This window comes from Tupaia chinensis, unplaced genomic scaffold (genome assembly GCF_000334495.1).
Source record: "Tupaia chinensis unplaced genomic scaffold, TupChi_1.0 Scaffold138322_1, whole genome shotgun sequence".
Classification (NCBI taxonomy): domain Eukaryota; kingdom Metazoa; phylum Chordata; class Mammalia; order Scandentia; family Tupaiidae; genus Tupaia; species Tupaia belangeri.
The window spans coordinates 275,495-286,323 of NW_006198219.1; positions in this window are offsets into that span (position 1 = coordinate 275,495).

Below are 10,829 nucleotides of genomic sequence, written 5' to 3' on the forward strand. Positions count from 1 at the left end.
CAAAGGGAAAAGTAAAAAAAATTAAAAAAAAAAAACCCAAAAAAAAAAAAAAAAAAAAAGAAAGAAAGACAATCTAAATGGCCAATAAACAAAAAGATTCTCAAATTTACTAAAATTAGGAAATGCAAATTAAATTTAAAATGGAATACCTACCACAATGACCTATTATTGATAAGAATATAGTGAAAGAGGAGTCATGTGATCATTGTTTTTAGAGAGGTTTTTGCTATAGGAAGTGTGCACTTGCCAGAAAGACAGAGAGAGATAGAGAAATCGTAAGCAAGAAGTCACCCCCCCAGGCGGGATGACCACGCTGCAATCCCTTCTCTTCCATTCTCCTCTCAGGATCTTGGCATACATGCACATGTGCCTGGCGTGAGTTTAAGCCACCAGGTCCAGGACTCGAACTGTGGTCAACTACATGGGAGTCAAGAGACATAGCAATTACGCTAACTGCTGATCCCATATGATGATTTAGAAGAAATAAAAACACTTTAGAAAAGAATTAGACATTCTGAATTGCATTTAAAGAAGCATACTATCTCAGAACTCAGCAATTCACATATATAACCTGAAGAAAATTTTATCACTTTATAATAACAGTGTTTTTTTCTGGGTAGCTTCTGGGCTATTGACAGTTTTTAAATTTTTTCTGAGGTGATAAAACAGGCATATATATATATATATATACATACATATATATATATATTATTTTGTACCATGCATACTATCCACTTTTATGTAAGCATTTATTTTTAAATATGAAACATTAAAAATATTGGTCATATGGTCCAGCAGGTGGGATCGAGGTTAAGGCAGCTGGATCCCAGATGGCCAACTCCGCATTTGAGTCCTAGACCTGGAAGCTTAAAAATCATGCTCAGGGGACCAGCAGTTAGTGTAATGGCTATGTCACTGGACTCCCACGTACTCGACTGCAGTTTACGTCCTGGATCCGGTGGCTTAAAACTCGTGAAGGGCACATGTGCGTGGTGCCCAAGATCCCGAGAGGAGAGTGGAGAAGGGATTGCAGCATGGCCATCCCCCCTGGGGGGTGATTTCTCGCTTTTTCTCTCTCTCTCTGTCTCTCTCTGTCTGTCTGGCAAGCGAACGCACCCTATAGTGAAAACTCCTCAGAAAAAAAACAAAAATCATGCTCAGTAGGTGTGCATGCCCAAAATCCCAAGAGGAGAATGGAGTAGAAGTGATTGCCACATTGCCATTCTTTCTGGGGGTGATTTCCCACTTTCTCTCTCTGTGGCTCTCTTTCTCTCTCTCTGGCAAGATCTAAAAAAAGTAAATAAATAAAACTTTAAATATTGGTTATATAAAATATATAGATAGACACACATACATATATACAAAAGCCCATCATTATTTTTAAGTGTAATCTATAGTCAAATAGAGAAAATTCATGTTACTATCAATAAATGTAGAAAAATACATTGATAATGTTAAGAATTCACTTATTATAAAACCTATTTGTAAACATGAAGCAAAAATAATCATTCCTAAACCTATTGCGATTATTGAACAAAATCTTCCTGCAAATATCACATTTCAATAGTGAAATGTCCTTCCCTTAAAATTAGGTACTGAATGAGATAAATATACTTTCTATCACTGCTCATTTCAATAGCATACTGAAGGGCCTAATTAAGGAAATAAAACTATGGAAAATGAGGAATTTAAATTATCACATTTTTTATACTAGCAAAACAAAAAATATTTGCCTTTGGAGTAAGTCTAACAAATAATGTATACAAGTAAGTGAAGAAAATAATAACATTTTAATTAAAAACATCAAAGGAACACTAATAAACTAAGACAGAAACTACTATGTTTAACTATATAAAACTGCTGCTTTGGCAGGCCAAAAATAGTCAAATAGCAATCTCATATGATTCAACCTAACCATATGAAGTTCATTATCCATAAATCTGAAACCATATAATAAATTTGACATTTCTCCAGCATTAATTTATGTATTCTTTTGTGTCCAATCAATGTCCAACATAAGGTAATTCTAAAATCTATCCATTTTCCAGTAAAAATTTTTCTCAATATGAAGCTAAAAAAATATATCCTACTAGAAATTGCTACAAAATTATAAAAATAACAAAAATAAAATTAGTACATGAATAGACAACCAATGGAGCAGCATTAAAAAGTTTTGAAACAGGCTCCCTAGTTTTGCCAATCTTAATATAAATCTAATTGCCTCTATAAATCAACTGAGAGAAGAATGAGTTGTGCAATGAAGGGGAATTGGCCAAATTTGTATCTATTAATATTTATAAAAAGATAATTTTAGATCTCTTCACACTGGATACAACAATCAAATCCAGATAACAGAAATCTGAAAATATTAAAAAACAAGTTTCAAAATTAGAAGTAAATATAGAAGATTTTTGTGACATTAAGGTAGAAAAGGTCTGACTACACAAGATTTAAATAGCAAAACTCACAAAAGGAAAAGATTGATATATTTAAATCCTTCTGTTCATCAACCACACTATTATAAAAGTGTAATTAAAAGCCACTGATTTTAACATCAAAAACTGTCAAGGGATTTCTATGGAAAATAAATCAAATACTCTTACAAGTGAGGGGAAAAAATGCGACAAAATTAAAATTGAGCAAAAATTAAGTCCATGAATTTTAAGTGAGAGAGGCTCACATGAAGCATAAAAAGTAAGAACACATGCCCAACCTTATTTTAATATGACAAATATAAACTAAAAAATACCAAATCACCTATTGGCACAATCAGATTGACAAAATGTTAAACATTTTGTTTATTTCAGAGTAGTTTTGAATGTGGTGGAATGGGAACTGTTACACATGTAAAATACATAGAAAAGAAAAACTTGAATAGGAAAATGCTCAATTTGTTGATAAGAATTACTATTTTAGAAGTACCAAATAAGGAAAAACAAAACAGAGATGTATCTCTATTTTCTTGTTTATTTATGTCTTCCATGATCAGGAGAAATAAAGAGAGAGAGTGAAAAAGAGCCCTCAACAGTTCTTAATTAGCCAGCCCTGGATCATGGGCATACAGTCTAGAACCTCTCCCATGGATCACCCTCACAAAACAGTGATTTTTTTACCAAGTGCAACCAACCAGCCCCAGAATTGTGTCTTTGCTCTCCTTTTCTCGCCACATGACTCTGAACTCACACACCTGAGATGTTGCTTCTCGATAAACAGCATGTCATATTACCGAGCAATTTAAGTTGTTCTTTTAAAGAGTGGTAATTGTACTTTTTAAGGCACCAGACTACATATTCAATTACGTTCTAATCTAAAATGCAGTGTCCAAAAACACCTCACACAGTAGACTTTTTGAAAATGGAAGCTTATTATACAGTGAGATCACAGTCCAATTAACATTGAAAAGTGATATCATTTTAATCAACATTTTCCATCTGTCTATCAAAGGGATATGGTTATGAATGTGTGTGGGGAGGGGGGTTAAATATTAATGTGTGTGTGGTTGGCATCACTTCATCACATTGTTGAACTAAAAACAAAATCTTAAATCATATATATTCTGGGAAAAGGAAAAAATTAGATGGTTGGATAAAAGCCACCTCTCCTTGATGCCTAAGAACACCATTTAATGCTATCATCAGGGTCAAGATTGGCAGGAAGTGTCAGCAGAATAAGTCATGAGGGAAAATAAGTTCTAAATATCTATGTATACAAACCAAATTATATTTTTTGTATCAATTTCTTTGGCTTAATAATATGGTATGTTTTAGGAACTATACAGTATCTGGGTAAACTAAATAATAGTAAATATCTTTGTTAGGTAGACAAAGGAAGTAATTTTGGATCTATATTTTGCAAATCTGAAGGTTCAAAACATCTTCCCTAAGATGTGCAGAACAGTAAGGGACAGTGAATAATTCAAATAAGGTGCTGTGACAAAGATCAATATGATGACTGAGCAATTTAAGTATTTATACAATAAGATTATTTGGAAACATAAACATATGCTGGGATTGAAGCACAGGTGCTGATTGTCCAGATTATATCAAATGAAATGGCTTTAGTGATGCAGTTCAGGTGAATCAAAAGTCTTGGCAGGCAGTAAGTGTGTTAATAAATGGACTTTATATTTCTTAGTCTTTAAATCCCCTCAAATAAAAAAGGAGACAGTAAGAGCCAGGCTGGGAAAGACCATTAATATTCATTTCTGCATTTAATTTAGTGATAAACTAAGGAGAAAAAAAAAATCTATGAATCTTTGTTCTTTAAGTTGAGCAGTAATTTCATGTAACCTTCTCAGTACATTTTAGGTTTCTGACTTTCAAACTTTCAAATATATCTTTTTTACCACAACCCAAAATAATATGTTTTGCAAAATCCAATTCGTACACATTTGCACACACGCTACTGAAAACTAAAGCTTTCATGAAGTAATGCTTGCTTACAATGACAGAGAGCGATTCTGCTTTTGGTGTTTGCTGATGCTTTCATGTTCTCCTTTTCCCCTTTGTCTCTTACCCTACATCTGTGCAAACCAATTAGAAAGCTCCCTCTTTTGGAGTCAGGAGAGGTCTGAGATTTCAAACTGTCCCAGCCCAGTCAGGATGTGGAACTACTCTATATGGCCCTACTCCCTAATCACTATACAAACTCCAGGCCATCTTCTTTTGTGATTCCCTAATGCCATTATAAACTTGTTTGGGTTTTTTTTTTTTTTTTTTTTTTTTTTTTTTTTTTTTTTTTTTTTTTTTTTTTTTTTTTTTTTTTTTTTTTTTTTTTTTTTTTTTTTTGAGAGCTGTCCACTCTTCCCTAAAAGCCCTTTATTTGGGAAATGAATCTTTTCACCCTTTCTCGGTTCATGTGTGGATCATTAGACTCCACACCTGAAACAAATTTTGGGGCAATTTCACCTCTTCCGGGTGTCCACAATACTTTCCTAACCATGGATGATGAATTTAATATTTTCCATTCCACTGTTTTACTGATATTTCACTTAAAACTGATCATGATCCCTAAACTTATTTTATTGATTGTCCACATCAATTGAAAATCCTAGTTCAAAATAAAGCAAGTATAATAAAAATTCTGATCCTAAATGATATTTTAATCTTTTGATTCTTAATACAATTCTTTTTTCTTCTTTTTAGATATTTTTGTCTTAAGGTACATGTGCTCAACTGGAGATACAGAGAGAGAGAAACAGTGAGAGCAAGAATGAGAAATCACTCGCCAGGGGGATGACCACACTAAAATCTCTTCTCCTCCATTCTCTTCCCAGGATCTTGGGCATGCATGCACATGTGCCCGGTGTGATATTCAAGCCACGGGATCTGGGACTAGTACCATGGTCAACCATGTATATATCCATGGTTTATCCAGTGATATAACCACTACAAAACCTGATGGCCTCAACATATTGTATTTATGAAATAATAATAAGAGTTGGCATTTCAAGCATATTCCAAGAATGATATACTTAAGGATAGCAAGATTTCAGCTCTTCCTATCTCACTATTTATTTTATTTTACTTCACATTCAATCACTGTGTATAATTACAGCATACCAAATAAATTTTCGCATCATGAATACACTGTATACTGGTCTAGTCAAAGATATTACAATACATATTATCATAAACAGTTTTCCATTTTTTTTGTCCCTTAAATCTTTTACTTCTTTCTTTTCCCCCTTGATTCTATACATCTTATCCTTGCCCAAATCCCACCCTTCTCCCACACTCTCTCTAGTTTCCACAGTTTCTCTCCATGCCTTTACGCCATCCAGTCTATCAGTTTCTGCCCTAACATGCAGATATTCGGTATATATTCAGCGGAGACACACGATGCCTGTCTTTCATAGTCTGGCTTGCTTAGCCTAATAGTAAATCTTCCATATTTGTCCACTTTCTATCAAATGCCAGGTTCCCATTGTTTTTTTTGTTTTTTTTTTTTTTATGGCTGAGTAGTATTCTGTAGTGTATATGTGCTACATTTTTTCAATACATTCATCTGTTGGTGAAGTTTTGGGTTAGTTCCATGTCTTAGCAATTGTCAATAATGCTGTACTAAACATGGATGTGCAAGTGTTTTTCCTTTTGAGTGTGTTCATATCCTTTGGGTGGATATCCAGATGTGAAATTGTTGGGTCATATACATGGTAGTTCTATTTTTAGATCTTTGAGGAACCTCCATACTGTTCTTCACAGTGGCTATACAAATTTACATTTCCACCATCAGTGTAGGAGAGTTCCCTTTTCTCTACAGCCTTGTAAGCACTTATCATTATTATTTTTTTTTATCTTAGCCATTCTGACTGGGGTTACGTGTTATTTCATTGTGGTTTTTATTTGCATCTTCTTTATGGTAAGCCAACCCTCACTATTATTATACAACTCATATTATACTCCTCGTGAAGGTAACATAGAGCAGTGCTTCTCAAAAGTTTATAGTACACCATCACCTGATGATCTTGTTAAATTGCACACTTTCATCCATCCTGGATGGACCCCAGGATTCTTTATATACAACAGTGGTTCAGCTAATATCAATATTTCAGTCTGGGGGACCCACTCTGAGTAGCAATGATAGGGAGAATAGCTTTAGGAATCTTTCACAAGCTGTTTATTGCCCAGTGCCTTTGTCTACTGAATATCCTAGTAGCTTTGTTCCAAATCCACCATTTCTAAGACCTAGTCCTATGGCAAGATGGGAATATGACAATTTTCCAAAAGTTGATAATGAATCTATTCTCCAGCTCACAAGTTTCAGACTTAGGATGCCAAACTTAGTGAAACCACATAATTACTAAGAGCAATACATTTTAAGTTGACTTATGTGTTTCAATTATACTTATATTTCTATTCTAGTCTCATTTATTTAATAATGAGGAATCCTATGTGCAGGTGGGGTCTTGGATGGTGTTAAATCCCACACCCCTTTTGGCTCCAAATTCAATAACTTAATAATTCAATAAATAGAATTACATAAAGTATCCTTATCCAATGGATACATTTTGGTATAAGTTTTCTTAAAAATTTATGTTATTTTATTCTACTGGAGTGTAAGTTTATGTGTATACACAGAATTTTAATGCTTTCTCTGGTATTCGAATGAACGTACTCCAGTGAATGCACCCCTCATGTGCCAAGCACTTTCTAGATTTGGAAGGACATCAACATAAACACCACCAGCCTTTGCCAGAAATGAGTTTATTATCTGGCAACCTTAGATGTCACACACGAACAGCTGGAAATCAATTATTTTCTAATGAAGCCAAAGTATAACTTTAATGCAGACATTTTTTTTTCTTTTTTAATGTCAAGGTTGCTCTCCACATTTTAGAAGCAAAACTGGTAGATCTTTTTAAAAGAGCAAGGAATTTTGTAAAGGTTAACACCACACCAGCATCTTTCTAATTTCCTCCCTTTTATCCTTCCTCAGGGGACCTGCTAATCCCCCTGTATCTTTGTTCCAATTTTAGTATATGTACTGCTGAAGCACACACAATTTCCTCCTTTCATACAAGCATTCCATTTACTCTGATTTCTATGTTTCCAAATATAAATTCTAAAACTCATAAAGAGATGGAGAAAAGCAACAGATAAAATAAGGCAAAATTATAAATGTGCCTTCCTGACTACATAATTGATATAGATCACATATAACTGTGGTTGCATTTGTCTTGTCAATAATATGGTAAAGTTCAGAATCAATGAGCCATATGTTGTATTCGTAGTTTTATTTCAGTGGTTATGTATAAAACAGACATAAAGTAAACAATTGCAATTTTACTCTCCAGAAAGGTATTCATTCTTTTTTTTTTTTTTTTTTTTTTTTTTTTTTTGGATGTTTGTTTCAAAGAAAGATTTTTTTCAGATTTAAAACAATTATGCACATAGAAGATTTTGATAGTCTCTACTTGCTCAGGTTTTAGTAAATGCAGTGTTGTAATATTTCTGTATTTCTTTACCCTCTCCACTTACTAACATTCTTCTCACTAATCTTATAAGACTTCACTTTCTTCAGCATCCTTATCTACATTTCCATTCTGTTTTGCAAAATTATAATTCCTCGCAAAGGTCCACCTGTTACAATTTCTAGCTTCTTCCTGAATATTTTTATTTATTTTATTGACTGAATTCAACATTAGTGTTCAAATCCCCAAATTAGACCTTGAATTAGACCTATTTCCTAAGATCCATACCTAAATATTCAGTCTGATGGAGACTATATCCATATATCTGCCTCTTAAACACTTGGAAATATTAAATTTATTTCTTCATCCTATGATCAGCTTTTTCCTCATTTAATCTTCTTCTATTAATGAATGACATTATCATGCTTTTAGTTTCTGTTTAATTTTTTCAAATTCCTTTTAAATTCTTTTTATTTATTTTTAGACTTTTGTCATAGGACTCACCAGAGAAAGACACAGAGAGATAGTGAGAGGGAATGTGTGAAATCATTCCCCAGGGGGCATAACCACATCACAATCCCTTCTCCTCCATTCTCCTCCTGGGATCTTGGGCACACACATGCTCACCAATTACAACATTAGTGATTTTAAAGCCACCAAGTCCAATAAATGGACTGCAGCCAATCATGTGAGAGTCCAGTGCTTTAACCACCACGCACCTGCTAGTCCCTCTTTAAGACCTTTAACAACAGCTTTAGATTTATTCAAAACTTGCAAACATAATAATGAGTTTACCCACGTATCACATACCCTGTTTATTATAGTATCTTACATTTTTACAATGCATTTTTTGTATGATTGAGTTGTTACAATTAATGGAGCATTGCTAAAGACCACACTTTATTCACGTTTCCTTAGTTTTTACCTACTATCCTTCGTCTGTTAGCTGATAACATACAGAGACTACATTACATTTAGTAGGCATGTCTTCCTAAGTTCCTTGTGCCTATAATAGTTTCTAAGACTTTCCTTGTTTAAATGAACCTGAAATTTTCAAAATGTTTCATAGAATGTCTTTAAGTGGAATGTATCCAAGTATGTTCATGATTAAATTAAGGTATTGACTTTTAAGGGGTGAAGTGCCACTTACATCACATTATGTGAAGGGTGCATATCATCAAAATGACTTGTCGATGTTAATATCAACTTTGATTATTTGGCTGAAATAGCATTTCTCCTATTTCTACACAGTAAAAAAAGAAATTCTCCTCCAAAAATAAAAAGAAATTCTCTCTACCTGCTATTCATGTTGTGCTTTTTGAAAATGCATACTTAAGGATAGAAGAATGTATGCATCAACCCCTTGACCATAGAGTATCTACATAAATTATTTGAAATTCTTTTGTCTAATTTCCTCCCTTTTATCCTTCCTCAGGGGACCTGCTAATCCCCCTGTATCTTTGTTCCAATTTTAGTATATGTACTGCTGAAGCACACACAATTTCCTCCTTTCATACAAGCATTCCATTTACTCTGATTTCTATGTTTCCAAATATAAATTCTAAAACTCATAAAGAGATGGAGAAAAGCAACAGATAAAATAAGGCAAAATTATAAATGTGCCTTCCTGACTACATAATTGATATAGATCACATATAACTGTGGTTGCATTTGTCTTGTCAATAATATGGTAAAGTTCAGAATCAATGAGCCATATGTTGTATTCGTAGTTTTATTTCAGTGGTTATGTATAAAACAGACATAAAGTAAACAATTGCAATTTTACTCTCCAGAAAGGTATCCATCCTTTTTTTTTTTTTTTTTTGATGTTTGTTTCAAAGAAAGATTTTTTTCAGATTTAAAACAATTATGCACATAGAAGATTTTGATAGTCTCTACTTGCTCAGGTTTTAGTAAATGCAGTGTTGTAATATTTCTGTATTTCTTTACCCTCTCCACTTACTAACATTCTTCTCACTAATCTTATAAGACTTCACTTTCTTCAGCATCCTTATCTACATTTCCATTCTGTTTTGCAAAATTATAATTCCTCGCAAAGGTCCACCTGTTACAATTTCTAGCTTCTTCCTGAATATTTTTATTTATTTTATTGACTGAATTCAACATTAGTGTTCAAATCCCCAAATTAGACCTTGAATTAGACCTATTTCCTAAGATCCATACCTAAATATTCAGTCTGATGGAGACTATATCCATATATCTGCCTCTTAAACACTTGGAAATATTAAATTTATTTCTTCATCCTATGATCAGCTTTTTCCTCATTTAATCTTCTTCTATTAATGAATGACATTATCATGCTTTTAGTTTCTGTTTAATTTTTTCAAATTCCTTTTAAATTCTTTTTATTTATTTTTAGACTTTTGTCATAGGACTCACCAGAGAAAGACACAGAGAGATAGTGAGAGGGAATGTGTGAAATCATTCCCCAGGGGGCATAACCACATCACAATCCCTTCTCCTCCATTCTCCTCCTGGGATCTTGGGCACACACATGCTCACCAATTACAACATTAGTGATTTTAAAGCCACCAAGTCCAATAAATGGACTGCAGCCAATCATGTGAGAGTCCAGTGCTTTAACCACCACGCACCTGCTAGTCCCTCTTTAAGACCTTTAACAACAGCTTTAGATTTATTCAAAACTTGCAAACATAATAATGAGTTTACCCACGTATCACATACCCTGTTTATTATAGTATCTTACATTTTTACAATGCATTTTTTGTATGATTGAGTTGTTACAATTAATGGAGCATTGCTAAAGACCACACTTTATTCACGTTTCCTTAGTTTTTACCTACTATCCTTCGTCTGTTAGCTGATAACATACAGAGACTACATTACATTTAGTAGGCATGTCTTCCTAAGTTCCTTGTGCCTATAATAGTTTCTA